At 42.9% G+C, this 17235-nt stretch overlaps 1 protein-coding gene across 1 annotated transcript in view; it reads left to right on the forward strand.

Annotated features, from left to right (window-relative positions):
- Window positions 1-8625: 8625 nt before the first annotated feature.
- Window positions 8626-17235, forward strand: part of CYSLTR2 (cysteinyl leukotriene receptor 2) — a 45956-nt gene continuing 37346 nt past the window's right edge. Inside the window, exon 1 of the mRNA XM_025364647.1 lies at window positions 8626-8908. The gene's annotated coding sequence lies outside the window, so the exon portion shown is untranslated. The remainder of the gene's footprint in view (window positions 8909-17235) is intronic.

Here is a 17235-nt window from a genome sequence, read left to right on the forward strand (position 1 = left end):
CCACAGTGAACATGTGCTCCTCATAGAGCTAGAAGCTCACTAGAGTAACCCACCCTTCAGATCACAGGGACCTGGGAATTTGTTCTGAATATTTAAAGCAGGGAAGGTTTACTCAGGTGATAGAAGGGCTGAGAGACAAGCAGGGGACTGAGATAACACAGAGTTTAACAGAGCAAGAAGCTATCACCATGCCTGGGCTGCAGAGATACAGGGAGGAGACAGCTTTCTCCAAGCCTGGGAGTCACACAGCAGAAGCTGGGACCACACAGAACACACAGTTGCCATCAGAAATGCCACCTGCAGAACAGATGGGGAGTGATGTGGTTAGGCTTTGTGTCCCCACCCAAATCTCATCTTGAATTACAATCCCCATAATCCCCACGTGTCAAGGGAGAGACCAGGAGAGGTAATTGAATCATAGGGATGGTTCCCCCATGCTGTTCTCATGATAGTGAGTGAGTTTTCATGAGATCTGATGGCTTTATAAGGGGCTCTTCCCTCTTTTTTATAAGGGGCTCTTTCCCTCACTTCTCTCTCCTGCCGCCTCATGAAAAAGGTACCTGCTTACCCTTCGCCTTCCACCATGATTGTACATTTCCTGAAACTTCCCCAACCACACGGAACTATAAGTTAGTTAAACCCCTTTCCATTATAAATTACCCAGTCTCAGGAAGTTCTTTATAGCAGTGTGAGAACGGACTAATACAGGGAGAAATGCTCTGGCTTTTTTCTCCTTTTTTTCCACCTTCCTACCTCCCACCAGTGCCAAATCCAGCCAGAAGCTGGGCTGATACGGGAGTCTGAGCTTTAAGGGTGAGCCCTCACCGAACCCTAGAGACAGTAGAGCAGGGTAGAGGTGAGGGAGGGAACTGGGCCCACCCAGTGAGCCCGCGAGCCTGGGCAGTCGAGGTACCAGATGAAATTATCTAGCTTGGAGGTCTTCATCTGGGGTGACGTTTTGTTTCCAACCTATCTCCTCTCCTCCCGTCCTTGTCCCCAACCTTCCTCATGCCTATTTTCCAAATTCTCTTGAGTCTTCTGCTCCCGCTGGGTCATCTCCTGTCCACAGGTGGGAAAGAAGGAAAGACACCAGCCCCACTGTAGCCACCATCCGCATTGCTAGATGGCCGAGCATGTGCCCGCACTGAGCCATGCCCAGAGGGCAGCCAGGTGATGATGTTGCTCCTGCCTAGCATGTGCTCTGCCCAGTGCTCGGCAGACCTCCCTGGCAGGCGCTGTAGCTGTGCCGCAGTGCTCTGGCCCTGAGCCTGGCCACCATATGTATTATCAGGGAAGACCCTCTCCTTGAATCACCTACATTAGTGCTTAAAGCTCTGGCTTCAAACTCAGTCTCAACCCAGGGTAGGTGGAGAATAGAACTTTCTTTAGGATTTTTTGATAGCTCACTTGCCATTTTTTTCGAGAAATCCTTCTTCCCTGACCTGCTGTGTGAAACTTACTGTTTGCAAACTCCTTCTCACATTCTATTAGTGAAACTAACCCAGAGCCTAGATTAGGGAAAAGCTGCATGCATAAGGGGAAAAAGTAACGACAAATGTAGTTTATTCTCCCCACTACGGCGCATCCTGTCAATGGAATATAGGAATATAATTCAATCATTAAAACATTCATGCCTCTGTGGCAAAACGTTGTGTTACAGTGTAAATGGGAAAAATGCAGGATGCAAATTTATGTCAAATGAAGTAACAAATGAGCAAGCAATGGCTTAGAAAACTGGAAGAGAATGCACCAAAAGCTTGTCTTTTGAGAGATGGTACTACGATTGATTTTCATGCGAGGAGATTAAGTTTACTCCAGAGATCCCTTGAGTTCTAGAACTGGTCTTACTTATCTTTGTATCTTTCTTCCTTCCTCATCCCCAGAGCCTTGTACACTCAATATGCAAGAAGCACTAGAAGTGCCCACGGTGTGTTTCCAAGACCCTACACCAGCCTGGCTGAAACAGGACCAGATCATCTCTCAAATCTCCATCTTAAGTTCTTGTTGTCCACCTGCTTCCTGGAGCTAGGGCTACAGAGGTGGGAGTGAAGAAGGACTCACTTGCCCAGACTGGAGAAACCACAGAATCTAGGGAGCCAGCCTCAAGGTCTAGTCAAGCAGTGCTCAGACTCACTGCCAGGATTTAGAAGAAAGCAGAAGGGGATGATGAGGAATTGCAGATTTGAAACTAAGCTGGAGAGTGTAGAGTCTCTTCTGTACCATGAGTTCTGTGGAGGCTCTAATTCTGTGGTGTTTTTCCAGAATGCTACGTTCTTAGTCACTAATTTGCCTTACGTGACTTGACCAATTAGCACCCTCAGGATGGGAAAGGCCTTACACGAGCAGGAGGAAGTTTTAGGGGTCTGGAAAAAGGTGGGCTGAAACAAAGGGCAGGCTCTGATAGGGGAGTGAAGACTGTCAGCGTAACTTTGGCTCCCTTCTCCATGTTGATGCTGTCAGCAGAAAAACCAAACTCTGCAAAACATTTCAAAGAGGTTTATTCTGAGTGGACGTTAATGCTCACTCCAGCTTCAGCACCTCTCCAGAGAGCTGACACTGCTTGGGAAGCTAAATTGTTCTTTTTGAGGGGAGAATTACATATGACAGACTGAAAATCGAAACAAACTAAAAAGGATGCAAGCTCACTATGAATTAGTTAAGCCTATTGCATGTTTTACGGTAAGTTTATAACTTTCTCCCTGAATTTTGGGTTCCCTTGGTTGGGGAAGGTAGATGTGGATGAGTTCCCTAGGGCTACCATAACAAAGTACTGCAAACTTAATGGCTGAAATTAAAGCAACAGAAATTCATTCTCTCACAGTTCTGGAGGGCAGAAGTCAGAAATCAGGATGCCAGCAGGGCCACCACGCTCCCTCTGAAGGCTCTAGGTGGAGTTTTTTCATTGCTTTACCAGTTCTAATGGCTCCAGGTGTTCCTTGGCTTGTGGCTGCATCACTCTAATCATTTTACATGGCCTTCTCCCCTGTGTGAGCTTGTTGACACTTCTTTGTCGTCTCTCTTACAAGGATACACGTAACTGCATTTTCGGCTCACCTGGATAATGAAAAATAAACTCCTTGCCTCAAGATCCTTAATTAACCACCATTTGTGCCACATAAGATCACATTTACGGAATCCATGGTTTGAATATGGGCATGTCTTTGGTGCCAATGTTTAGCCCACTGCTCTAGGTAATTCTTTTCTCTGTTTGTCTTGTCACAGAGCAGGGTCTCCTACACATAAAGTTGGTTGCTTTCTAAATTCTATGAGTTTTCAGGTTTGTTTCCATTCTTCCCCTTTCTTTCTTTTTTTTTTTTTTTTGAGATGGAGTTTCACTCTTGTTGCTCAGGCTGGAGTTCAATGGTGCAATCTCAGCTCGCCGCAACTTCCACCTCCCAGGTTCAAACGATTCTCCTGCCTCAGCCTCCCAAGTAGCTGGGATTACAGGCACTCACCACCATGCCCAGCTAAGTTTTGTATTTTTAGTAGAGATAGAGTTTTACCATGTTGGCCAGGCTGGTCTTGAACTCCTGATCTCGTGATCTGTCCACTTTGGCCCCACAAAGTGCTGGGATTACAGGCATGAGCCTCCGTGCCCAGCCTGTTCTTCCACTTCCTTAATGACCTAAATAGAAACATGATTCACATTGACTTCTTCCTTTGTATTTAATCTTGCGCTATGAAAACAAACTACTGTCTCTGATGCCTTAGCAACTTAATAGTGCTTCTAATCTTTTGAAAATCACAGGTTTGTGTTTACAAGAACATATCCTCTAGACTCAAGTTTATGTCTCTAAAAGTCTAACTAAAGGCCTTGTGGCTGGTACGTTACTGTAATCAGCAAGAAACTGGTCCTGATTCTCTTAAACTCACTTTGTTCAACTGAGAACAAACTTGGAAGTCTCCTACAAAACTGGAGTTGATTCTCATCTCTTGATTACTTCTGCAGGCCTTTGAAAGTTCCAGAGAAGTTCTCCTGTGCTATATATGTTAAACACGCTTCCATGTTTTCCTTTAAATCATCAAGAGCAGCACATAGGATAATGTGTTTATTCCTTTCTCTGCTCCCTAGGATTATCTTCTTTCTAAAGTCATTGACCCTTTCCCTATCTACTCTAAATGAATGATTTCATGCTCCATCCTGACAAATCTGGTTAAAATGACATTGCATCTCTTTATATCATCTGTCCAAATTGTACAAAGAAAGGGTGTCTAATGGGCACTCTCCAACAAAGTTACTGCCTATGGAGTGCTTAGAGATCCCAGGCTGTCCTAAAAATCAAAGAAAGTATTGAATAAGTTTCTCCTTTCTCTGAGGTTTACAGATTCAGAAGCAGGGGGTAGGGAGAAAGCATTTCCCTCATTATCTTTCCAATACTCTTGAAACATATTCTGCTCCTTGAAAGACTGATATTCAAAAGTTAGCTCTGGGAGTGTAGGATCGGTTTTTTTTTTTCACTGTTTATTTAATTTTATTTATTTATTTATTTTTTGAGACAGAGTCTCACTCTGTTGCCCAGGCTGGAGTACAGTGGCATGATCTCAGTTCACTGCAACCTGTGCGTCCCGAGTTCAAGCAATTCCCTGCCTCAGCCTCCCAAGTAGCTGGGATTACAGGCGCCTGCCACCACATCCGGCTAATTTTTGTATTTTTAGTAGAGATGGGGTTTCACCGTCTTGGCCAGGCTGGTCTTGAACTCCTGACCTCGTGATCTGCCTGCCTCAGCCCACCAAAGTGCTGGGATTAGGTGTAAGCCACCACGCCCAGCCTTGTTTTTTTTCTGAGGCAGTCTTGCTCTGTCACCCAGGCTGGAGTGCAGTGGTGTGATCCGAGCTCACTGCAGCCACAACATCCCCAGCTCAAGCAATCCTTCCACTTCAGCTTCCTGAGCAGCTGAGACTATAGGCACATGCCACCATGCCCAGCTAATTTTTGTATTTTTTTTTTTAGAGATGGGGTCTGCCTGTGTCACTCAGACTGCTTTCAGTCTGTCCTGGACTCAAGAGATCTTCCTGCCTCAGCCTCCCAAAGTGCTAGGATTATAGGGGTGAGCCACTGCATCCAGCCTACTGTATTTATTTTAATGAGATGAACATTAGTCGATTAATTAGGTGTTTTTTTTGTAGTTGTTGTTTTTTTGGTGAGACAGAGTCTCGCTCTGTTGCCCAGGTTGGAGTACAATGGCGTAATCTTGGCTCACTGCAACCTCCGCCTTCTGGGTTCAAGCTATTTTCCTGCCTCAGCCTCCCGAGTAGCTGGGACTACTGGCGTGTGCCACCATGCCTGGCTAATTTTTGTATTTTTAGTAGAGACAGGGTTTTACCATATTGGCTAGGCTGGTCTCAAACTCCTGACCTCATGATCTGCCCGCCTTGGCCTCCCAAAGTGCTGGGATTACAGGCATGAGCCACCACGTCCGGCCAACTGAGCTTTTATTGGAGGAGAATGAATATCTATAGTGATTGCTTGTAGAATTAAATGTTGTTTCAAACTTTTTGCCCCCTAAAAATGAGAATGGTAATATAATATTTGTATTCTGTGAGTTTTAATTGGGATAAATAAAATATTAGAAATAGAATCCCAGACCTAGGAAGAACTTTGTCTTCAGAGGAGCAACCTTGGTCCCAGCCCCTTCTCCACAGCTGCATGAAGAAGCTGCACAGAAAACCACTCACCCTCACCCCCAGTTCTGGAATGTGAAGGCAAGATCTACATTGTCCTGGTGATGGTCATTGCTGGAGAGCTCTGGGACATGCAGGAAATGGTTCCAGAGCCTCTTCCTCTTCATTGTCATGCAGCAGCAGTTCAGAGCTTTCCAGAAAGACCTACTTTTCATTTCCCCCAAGTTTCAAGAATTTGGGCACTTGGGGGAGCCATAGATAGGGTGAGGTTTGGCTCTTGGCACCAGGCTAGCATCGGGGCATGGAAGGGATGGGGAAGGGCGCTAGAATCAGTGGTTTCCAGGGCTGAAGGAGGCCTTGGGTGAGGGGATAGCAAGAGCCAGGGCCTGTCGTTCCCATGGCCATGAGGCAGAAGAAGGCACAGGGAGAATAGGGTAGGTAGGGCAGAGTTGGAGATGGTTAGTGAACTCTCTAGGCCCTCCCTGCTCTGGGTTCCAGGCCTGGCATGACACTGAATAGTTGTGTGCCATGACCAAGCTGCTCAACAAGTCTGCGCCTCTGTTTCTTCATGGGTGTTATGAAGGGATTGGACTCCATGATTGTTAAGGTCTGTTCCAGTTCCAGCAAACAAACTGCAAACAAGCAAAACAAACAAAGCTTGCCTTGTTTATTTTCAAGAAAGCATTTGCTAATCTTTTTCCAATGTAGCCAGTCTCCTTGTTTACCATCCTGGGCTCCTCTCAGGCCCCAAAATAGTGCTTTTTATTTTTAGGGATAAGCAAATAGTTCAGTTTGCCTGGAGCATGGGAAGAAAGCAGGAGAGCAACCAAGAGGAGTAGAACCTGAAAGGGATCTGGGATTGGAGCATGAAGGCCTAAGTACTCCTAGACTTAGGCATAAGAACACACTGTCCTGGTGCCATTCTTTAGACCAGAGAGGACCAGAGGGGTCCCAACCCCTTGGGACAGGAAAGGGCTGAATGAGGACCAGAGACAGGTTAGAGTCCTCCCTGATCCTCATCCAAGCCCTTTCTTGTCCCAAGGGGGCTGAGAGTCTCGGGGGCTGAGGGACACTTCCTTGTCTGTATTGTGCTCTAGATACTTGAGAATTCCCCAGCCAAGTGTCCTCAAAGGTTATGGCCTCTTCCCTAGTTGCATCAGATCATACAGTTTGTGTAGCCCTACATCCTACAGGTGGCCAAGAGCAGCTGTTTTGAGGGGAGAGGGGACATGGACGTGAGGGCTAGAATTCCCCATGCCTAAGTGTGGAGCTCTTCATATGTGGGAGGGAGCTGGGAGTGGGAAGAGGACAAGGGCAGCTGCAGGCTTTGCCAACTCTTCTGTATAATTAGGGTAATTAGCATATTCCCCACCTTAAACATTTGGCATTTATTTTTGAAAACATTCACAATTTGCTCTTCTAGCTATTTGAAAATATACAATAAATTGTTGTTTATTTCAGTCACTCTACAGTGCTGTAGAACACTAGAACACATTCCTCTTATCTAGATGTCCACTGATCAACTTTTGTGTCCATTAATCAACCTCTGTCTATCTCTCCCTGCCTCCTACCCTTCCCAGCCTCTAGTAACCACTATTCTACTCTCTACTTCTATAAGGTCAACTTTTTTAGCTTCCACATATGAGAACATGCAGTATTTATCTTACTATGCCTGGCTTACTTCACTTAACATAATGTCTTCCAAGCTCATCCATGTTGCCACAAACGACAAAATTTTGTTCTTTTTAAATCAATAAATAGTATTCAATTGTGAATATATACATTTTTCATCCATCTTTCTGTTGATGAACATTTAGGGTGATCCGTATTTTGGCTATTGTGAATAGTGCTACAGTAAACATGAGTGTGCAGAGATCTCAACAAGATTCAGTAACCCTAATACTGAGTATATATCCAAAGTATTTTATTCGTTTTGATGCTATTCTAAATGGAACAGTTTCCTTAGTTTCCATTTTTGGTTGTTTATTGTTAGTATATATAAATGCAACTGATTTTTGTGTATTGATTTCCTATCCTGCAACTTTGCTGAATTTGCTTATTAGTTCTATTGGGGTTTTGTGTGTGTGTGTGTATGGAATCTTCAGGTTTTCCTACGTATAAAATTTTATCATTTGCAGACAGATATAATTTTACTTATTTATTTCCAATTTGGATCCCTTTTATGTATTTTTCTTGCTTAATGTTACTGCAGCTTTCTATCCAGGAAATGAAGATTTGAACAGTGATGGGGAGGTGAGCAATGGTTGGATTTGGGACATATTTTATGGGCAGAACAAATGGAACTTGTTGGCTCAGAAGTGGGTGGTGGAAGAAAGAGAGAAGTTAAAAGTGACTTCTAGGTTTATGGATGGGCTAAATTATTGTGGTGCCACTGTTTAGACAGGGTAGATGGGGGGATGCAGGACTAAGAGGGGAAGAGAAAAGGTCCATCTGGGTCACATTAAATTTGGCCATGATTGTGCATCAGATAGATAAAAGCAAGAGAAGGAGGGAAGAAGTCAGAACACAGACCTCTGGGGAAAGCTCACATGTAGAAAAGGAATGGAAGAAGAGGCATCAGAAAGAGAGGCAAAGAAGAGCAATCTGAGGGGGAGAAAAAGAACCAGGAAAGTCAGAGAAACAAGGAAGAAGTTTCAGGAAAGTGGCAGTGGTCAACTATGCAAACAAGACAGGAAGGAAGGTGAGGACTCAGAAAGGATTCTTTATGTGAGCAACAAGGTTATTGGTAACCTCTGACAGAACATTTTCAGCAGAGTGGATAAGGTCTCTGCCAGAGTGCAAGTGAATTGAAAATATAAGTGAGTGAGGGAAGTGCTTTAAACAAATCTAAAGTGCCGTGTGTGTAAGGCAGTGTTGCTATTTCTGTTGCCATGGAAACAGAAACCTTTCAGGAGAACTAAAAGCCACTTAAAATCCCTGACTCTAACCCATTATATCTGCTTGATCTCTTGAGAAAGATAATGACAAAAACCAGTCATTAGAGGGGCAGGGCAATTTTAGGTTTCTTCTTTTTAGACGTAGCCCTTAACTGGAAATCTTCCCCCTTCTTGAGAAGAGATCTTGCACTGACATCTATACTGGCTTCTAAAAAGCACAGATGACCTGCTACACTTCCTGACTTTCTTGCTATTGGTTGGCATTGTTCATAAATATAATTTGCTGTTTCCCTTTTCTTTCAAATGAGCAATCCGAATTACTTGGAGGAGAAAGGCAGAAGAGATAGAGGCAGCAGAAGCCAGGGCAGCTGAAAGACAGAGAACTTCAGGTGGGCATTTGAATCTTTGTTTTGTTAATTCAGTGTTGAGAATCATGACTTGATGATCATGTAATAGAGGAGTAACTTTTGAAAAGTAAATTTGTTTTGTTCTACTATAAATGTTATTTTCCTATCATGTACATGGTAGTTTAAAAAATACTGTGAAAGTACAAAAATGTTAAAGGAAGCCAAATTCTCCACCAAGATAGCATCTATTGATATTTTGGGGGTTTTCCGTGTGTGTGTGTGTGTGTGTGTGTGTGTGTGTGTGTGTTTGTGAATGTGTATATGCACATATAACTTTAGTTTTCATAGTTGCGTCCCTGCACTATGGACACGTTTATATTCATTTCCTGCATTTCAGTCTATGGTTTTTCCATGTTGCTGTGAATTCTTTGTAATCATAAATTAAAGCTGCTGCATAATATTGCGTTGAGGAACTTTACTTCCTCCATTTTTGGCTGTATAGCAGTTATCCTATTTTTCATAGTTTGGGTCCTTTTATTATATAAGATTTTTTTTTATTCAGGGTCTTGTTTTAGGGGTAGAAGAAGTTGAATCTGAGCACATATATTTCAATGGTTTTGCTCAGAGGCACAATGAGAGTGAAAGAGTATGTGAGATCATGAGCATGTAATCTGTTCCTTACCCCACTGGGACCCTAACCAGTGTTTCTCAACTCTGGCTGCACATCAAGCCAGAATCACCTGACTCTGAGGAGATTAGAAAGTTACCCCTAGAATAATTGAAGCTTAACTTTTAGAGATCAGCAAGTCATCTGCAGTATTTTGTCTTGTTTTCCAGAAACTTCTCAGGTGATTCTAATAGGTGGTCGGCATAAAAACAGATGACCTACGTCATTCAAAGTATTTTTCTGTCTCCGACATATACCTGAGAGTATGTATTAGGAGAAAGGGAGGTATAATTTCAGGCAAGCCAACCAAATCTCCCTTTCAACACTACATAAATAATGCAAATTATAGAATAATTTGCGGGGAAACATAAGACTTCTAGAAATTTCTATCATCTACCTCAGCCACATAAACTCTTGAGATGAGAATCTACTTGTGTTTCGATTTACTAATGTTTTAAAGAGGTGGATTTGTTTCCAGTGCTTTGATGGTTAAAAGTTAGAGAAGTTGAGGCTGTAGTATGTTCTGAATGTACCTGAATCACGCCCATATCTGCTAGAATCTGCCAAGGCAGCCAGGTTTCCTTTCTTTTGCAATCTTCAAGATTAAACACAAGGTGGGCATTTAATAGCTGGCCAGTCACTAACACACTGTGGGCACGGTGAAGATCGATGGCATTGGATTTGGAGGCAGAAGGTGGCTCACTCTGGCTTTCAGGAGCCCCATAGACATGGCACTTATCTTCTCTGGACCTCATGTCCTCAGGAGGAAAGTGGACAGAGTTTATGCCAGGGCTGCATTCTGGTTTCTCCCGTCGGGGACTGGAAACAGAGCCAGAGCCCCTAAACCACATTGAAGCATTTGCTGTTGCACTCCTAGCCTGCTGCAAGCCAGGAATCATCCCAACAAGACCAACAGCATGTTAATCAAATTTCTTCTTGTTTTGATTCAGTGGAGAACACCTGTTTAGTACCTTCATTAATGAATGTAAACATTCACATAGTACTTTACAAAACACGTTTACATGCATCAGTTCATTTGATCCACATACTAGCCTTAAGAACTGGAGTAATTCTTATTTTAAAGATGGTAAAGATGAGACCGAGAGAACATAGGATCTTTTCCAGGTGGAACCAGAACTGGTCCAATCTGGTTTAGCCCAGGGCACATGGTCCATTCTTACAACTTAAATAATAGCTATTGTGGGAAATTGGTTAAACATATTTCATAATGTTTATATAATTGGTTATTCTGTAGCCAGTTAGATGATGACATTGATGTTGTTATTTGGCAAAGAAAGGTGATCATGGCATGGAAATAAGAAAAAAGCAAGATATAAAACAGCGTTATAAATGCGCTCATTTTTGTTTAAAAATATATATTTCAAGAAAGATGAAAATAAGCATATATGTGAAATTTTAGATATGTCTGGTTGGTGGTAAAGTTCATAATTTAAGTTTATTTCAGCTTGTATTACATTGTAATTTTTTTTTTTTTTTACCACGAACGTGGACTACTTGTGTAATAAAAATAAAGGAAAGTAAATAGAATTGTTCATGTCTTTCTGGTTGGCTCTTCTCCAGATGAAATGACCCCATCTTCTTTCACTTGGCCGTAAAGAAGGCTGCTATTTAATTCTCTGAGTTTTGTACATTATTGTCACAAATTTTATTGTGATTGTCAGCTAGTACTGGCTGAATTCTTCGCGTGTGTTGGGCACCAAGTTAATCACTTCACATCCATTTTTTTTTCATCAGTACTTACTCTAGTGCTCCTTTGGCAGAGGAGAGTTTGAAGCTCAGAAGGCTGCAGTAATAAAAGAGACTAAAAGGCAGAGTTGAAACTTAAACCCAGGACCCTTTTAACTCAAAAGCACATGGTTTCATTCATTATATCAATCTGCCTCCCATCCACCTGGGATCACATGAGCAGCCTCCGTTTTGGAGGAAAGATGATATATTTTTTCAGTGTACTACTCATTGCTGTGTACATGAATACATGATGGTTACTTTGGGCATCATTAAGATTTCCTGTGTACTCCAGAATCAAGGATCCTTTCTGCTTTTCTATAGTTTGCTCTATGCACCAGATATCTGAGGCACTCTAGTTCCCCAAGGGTAAGGCTTTAAGATAAAAGCCTCACAAGGGATTGTGCAATTACCCAATGAACTCTGGCTAATGCGGCAGCCAAACTGGGTAATACAAAGAAAGACAAGTATTTTGCTGTGGATGCTTAGCTTTGCTAGAGAGCTTTTTGAAATCCATGTCAGAAACCCCTAGCACTGTATTTCTTTATTTATCAGGGTATTGGCCACTGCCTCCTTTGTACTGCAGTTACTTATGTACAGTAGGTTCTATTGGACTAAGACTTGGACATTGGAGTCCTTGCATAGAAGCTAGCACATAAACTCCATTGAGAATAAGACATTGTGTAAATAAATCGATTCACCAGTGAATGCAGACTTTAGTTACAGCTAATGTTTATCTCTGTGGAACTTTATTAACCTCTTTATATTAATTGACCCATGGAGAAAATATAATCTTGACAGAATTTAAAGGAAAACCTCTTCCAATGGATTGATGACTTTGTGGCAGTATAGTCAGAGTCTTTTGACAAAGAAATCTAGTTATTATTTGAAAGGCCCAGGATAAGGGTCTAAGCAGTGAGTTGGAGTCAAGAAATTCCAAAGTTGGAAGGGTCCTTAGGAAGAGCTGGGACCAGAGGTAGACTTTTTTTGCTTCTTCAGTGTGAAATCCTTAAGGGAGAGGTTTCAAAAAAGTATAGGAAGCTGATTATAGGAAGAACAAGAAGGAAGGAGAGAAAGGAAGGGAGTAGAGGAGAGAGGAGAGGAGGAAGGAGATGGAAGAGGAGGGAAAGAGATTGAAGAGGAGGGAAAGAGATTGAAGAGGAGGGAAAGAGATGGAAAAGGAGAGAGGAACAGAGGGGAAGGGAGCCGGTTTACTCTGGAAGTTTAAATATTAAGCTGGGGTAATTTAAAATAATTTAGTCCACCATTATTACCTATACTGTACATTACATAAATAAGAATATTTTTTATTATAAAAAAGATAATTTCCCATATAAGTCTCCTCCCATGAGGCTGTAGAAACAGCATCTTACCTTGTTTGTACCTCTAGTACAGAAAAACAATCATCTAAAGAGTATTTGAAGGCATCCTAGATTCTTTTTTCTCTTTTGTCAAATTATTATTTTTAAAGTATTTTAAATTTGTGTAAATTTATGGATTACACATGCAATTTTATTACGTGCATAGATTGTGTAGTGGTCAAGTCAAGGCTTTTAGGGTAACCATCACCTGAATAACATTGTATCCCAGATTCTTTTAGGTAAGTTGGTTTCTTTTTATTTTGAGTCTTACCTTAAAAATAACTCTGTTATCTTGTAAATTCACTGAGAGACATGAAGGTGACTCCCTTTGTTAGTCGTAAGAGGCAGAAATCCCTATTGGGAGCTTGTTGGCAGAGAGTCAGACAGACAGTTTGCTACCCTCCAAGATATAAAGGGTGCTGCTTCCTACAGTGTTTAGAACAGAGCACCTTTTGGGTACCCTTTGTGGCTGCCTTCTGCTCCCATGCCATGCCATTGACCATTGACCCTATATTCCTGTTCCCAGACTTTAGATTTGAATTTCAGGAAAAGGAAATTTTCAAGGAAAAACACATTAACATCATTTCATTGTAAAAGACCATGTGAGTTATTTCCTCCCTGCCCCCAGAAGATATTAACTGTAAGGCATAAAATGAGGGCGTTGGATAACAGCTTCATTAGCTCATTTATTGATCTGAGCACATTCATGTGCCTCATGCTGTGCTGGGGCCTGGGGTACAGCAGTAGACACGTGCTTGCCTTCCATGGGCAAACAGTCTGGTGGGTAGGGATAGACAGGAGACAACTGCTGCCCCTTGGGTAAATGCTGGATGGGAAGCCCAAGGGTCGGCGAACAGCCAAGACGTGGAGGGGTCAGAGAAGCCGTCTTCTGAAGGAAGCGATGTTTAGAAAGAAACCTGAGATTGGGTAAGCAATGCCAGGAAATGAGCTTGAGCTCAGAAGAAATGGGCAAGAGAGAGCTTGCTGTGTTCAGGGCCTTGAAATAAGCTTCATGAGACTGAGTATTCTTTACTGAGGGGATGGTGGGGAGAGAATATGCTGGATAACAAGATCGATACTGTGAAAAGCCTGGAGATGAACTTGATTCTGAGATGATAATGGGTTTTAAGTGGAAGAGTAATATGGTCAGACATGCATTTTGGAAAGGTCACTCTGGCCACTGTGTGAAGAATGAATTGAGAACAGCCAGAGTGGAGATAGGGAGGCATTGAGGAGGCTGTGCCCACTGTCCAGGTGAAAGATGACAGCCTGCACTAGGCCGGTCTTGAGCTGATCCCTGAGATGAAAGGAGGGAGTTGGTGGAGCCTGCTGGGTAAACAGGCCAGGTCTGCCACAGAGGAGACACTGGGCAGCAGGACAAGCAGGGGAGGAGGAAAGCCCATGGTTTACTTTTGCTTCTGGCCCTCTCTTCTTTAGGTTCCAGATACCCACTGCCCTCATGCCACTGGCAGCAGGTGGGATGGCAACAGTAATGACAATGCATGGTGCCAGGCACAGTGCAGCTGCATCCCTGGCTGTCACCTGTGCTGCCTCCTGGGATCCTCTCAATAACTCCGAGAGGTTGAGTAGTTGCTGATGATCACACAGTTTGCACAGGGAAGAGCTAGGATTTGGGTTCAGTTGGGATTTATTCCAGAGGTTTTCCATGATATCCCAATATCTCTTTATCATTTTAGGAAATACACATGATGTTTAACAAACTACCTTTGTAAATAATTTCTTTTCTCTAAGAAGTGAATTTAATAGTGGAATATGAAATGCTGTCTAGGAGAAATGAGAACAAGTGGGAGTTTTAATTTGAATAAATGGGCTTGTGTGGAGCCCCTGAGTTATGTCATTTAGTCACCTTGATTATGGACAGGGAGGACCCTAACGTTGACCAATTCGTAGGGATTTATTGGAATAAGCAGGACAATGTCTCTATGATAACACTTGCTGTTCTTCTGTCTTGGAAATCAGAAGATTTGGAAATCAGAGACTCAGATAGAAAACAATTCTGTGATTCTGTGGTTTCCTTAGATCAGACATTTGGTTAATAACAGATACCTCCAACCTTTCTAAATACAAGGATGAAGTGCATTAGAAAATGAAAAACATATGTTGAGATTTTTACGCAAAATTAAATTCATAATCAGCATCAGACTCATGTGTTATATTAACCAAGGAGAGCTGAGGAAAGTTTTGAGAGCCAGAGAGAGGGCAACATTTAGTCAAAATAGTGTTTCTAAACAAAGTGAAGCCGTGTCTCTAAGGAACTCAGAGCTCTTCATATATGTTGTTTTGTTGAGTTGAGTTTTTATTTGTTTGTTTATTTGGTGGCTGAATGTTAGTGGTAGGATGGATGTGCAAGAGAAGCTAGTTTTTGGAGTCTATTAAAGAAGGAAACAAGGAGAGTTAGTAAAGACAGAGATGGGAAGAAGGCGGTCTGAGGTAATGCCATGCATCTTGTTCTTGAGGGCGGAGGTGTCCCCTGGCATGCTTGGATGCCAAACTTCTGCTAGATTTCAATCCCTGCTACCTCCCTGGGGATAAGTTGTTCTCTGGGAGCATTATCTCTTCAAAATAAAACAAGAAAGAATGAAATTGTACAAGAACTCCCATTTTAAGGGAATGTGTTCATAATCAATAGGCACCTTTTCTGCACAAGGAAATTCTCAAGACAGAAACTTCAGTGAGGCTGGTTACGGTGGTTCATACCTGTAATCTCAGCACTTTGGGAGACCCAGGCAGCCAGGTGGGTGGTGCCCAGGAGTTTGAGACCAGCCTGGGCAACATAGCAAAGCCCTGTCTCAAGTACAAAAAGTTAGCTAGGCATGGTGGCATGCACGTGTAGTCCCAGTTACTTGGGAGGCTGAGATGGGAGGATCGTTGAGCCTGGGAGGTTGAGGCTACAGTGAGCCATGATCGCACCACTGCACTCTAGCCTGGGTAATAGAGTGAGATCTTGTCAAAAAATAAATAAAAAGAAAGAGAGAGAGAGAGAAGGAAGGAAGGAAGGAAGGAAGGAAGGAAGGAAGGCAGGCAGGCAGGCAGGCAGGCGGGGGAGAGAGAGAGAGAGAGAGAGAGAGAAAGAAAGAAACTTCATTGGATAATGTACAAATTGATCAATCAAAATGACAGAGGGAAAAAAACTTGTCAGCAAGATAGAGAAAAAAGCATCTATTGCTATACTGTCAAGACAATGGTGAAACTTATAGGATCTGACATTTTGGCCACACAGACACTTTCCAAGCTGTCATTTTTCAGCCATGCAAATCTTTGTCCTAATGGCGCTCTGACAGTACACAGCTTTTTGAGGTGTCTCTTCCTCCATCTGTCTGTGTGCATTTGTGGCAGAGGATATTATTACCACACATTTGGTGGTCTGGGCAAAGTTCTCCTTTCAGTGGAAGAAGGCCACAGCCAGTTCACACTGCACGTCCACCCACTCCAAACTAGGCCCAAGAGTCAGTGCTTCAACAAGACCAGCAGCCCCAGGGAGAGTTCAGGCAAGGAAGGTGGTTCCTATAAGATCTCAAGAGCCAAAGAACATTCTAGAAAGAGTAAGAGGCAGACACAAGCTGAAGGGTGGATCAGGAGCTGGGGGGAAGTACTGAAAAGTTGGCAACCCAACTAATATGATTTCAAAAAAAAAGTTCTAAGTAGAAAACTAAATATACAACACAGCATATCAGGACTTTAGAATTAAAATAAGAAACCAATATTTTAAAATTCAGAAGTAATTTGGGGGGTTTCTAAACTTTCTCTGTGCATTCTGGGATTTAGTCAGGAGGCAGGTTACAGAGATGAACTGATAGCCAACATTTCCCAACATCCCTGATATCCTCCTCACCCACACACAAATCCTGGTGGATTCCTGAGAATCTGAGGAGAGATGGAGAAGGGAGGCTGGAACATTTGCTTATATAAGAAGCCAATTTGATAAGGCAACTACAAGGGAGTAACTGCTCAATCCATTAGCTTCCCCATGGGGACCCTTCCCTGTTGTGGCAATTGCATATTAAAGCCAACCCACTCTTGCCACAAGGGTTGACCCAGATCTTCCCCCAGTGGAGAGCGGAACAGTTTCAGAGACTGCTCCTCAGAGACTTCAAGCTGTTCTTAGGAATCTGCAGAATCCTATGAGCAACTCACCAAATTTTCTGTTTGCTGAGCTTCAGGGCAAGTCAGGCTCTGTTTAGTTGGGATTCAAGGGGAGAAGACCCTGTGAGCTTTGAGACTTCCAAATGTGGCATCTTAACTAAAGGAACTGCTAAGAGGAGGGTAAAAATGAGGCAATTAAAGCTGCACAGGCCCCAGAGGGGAAACTTTCGTCTCCCTGCAGGGTGAATTATCAGGCCCCTGGACTCTGGCTGAAAAGTCCTTCCCTGTCCCAGAGCTGTTGAAGAGAACCTCTGCAATAGAGAGAAAGTGAATTGGAGAATTTCCTCCCCAGGGGACTTCCAGAGCCATAAATCCTTATTAACTGTACCAGTTTGCAGCAGATCTGCCAGCAAACTCTTCACCAATGGCCCAAGGTGCTGACTTCACAGTTAAGTGGCCTGTGGAAATAAATGGCATTCAGAAAGCAAAGG

This window comes from Theropithecus gelada, chromosome 17 (assembly GCF_003255815.1).
Source record: "Theropithecus gelada isolate Dixy chromosome 17, Tgel_1.0, whole genome shotgun sequence".
NCBI classification, from domain to species: Eukaryota; Metazoa; Chordata; class Mammalia; order Primates; family Cercopithecidae; genus Theropithecus; species Theropithecus gelada.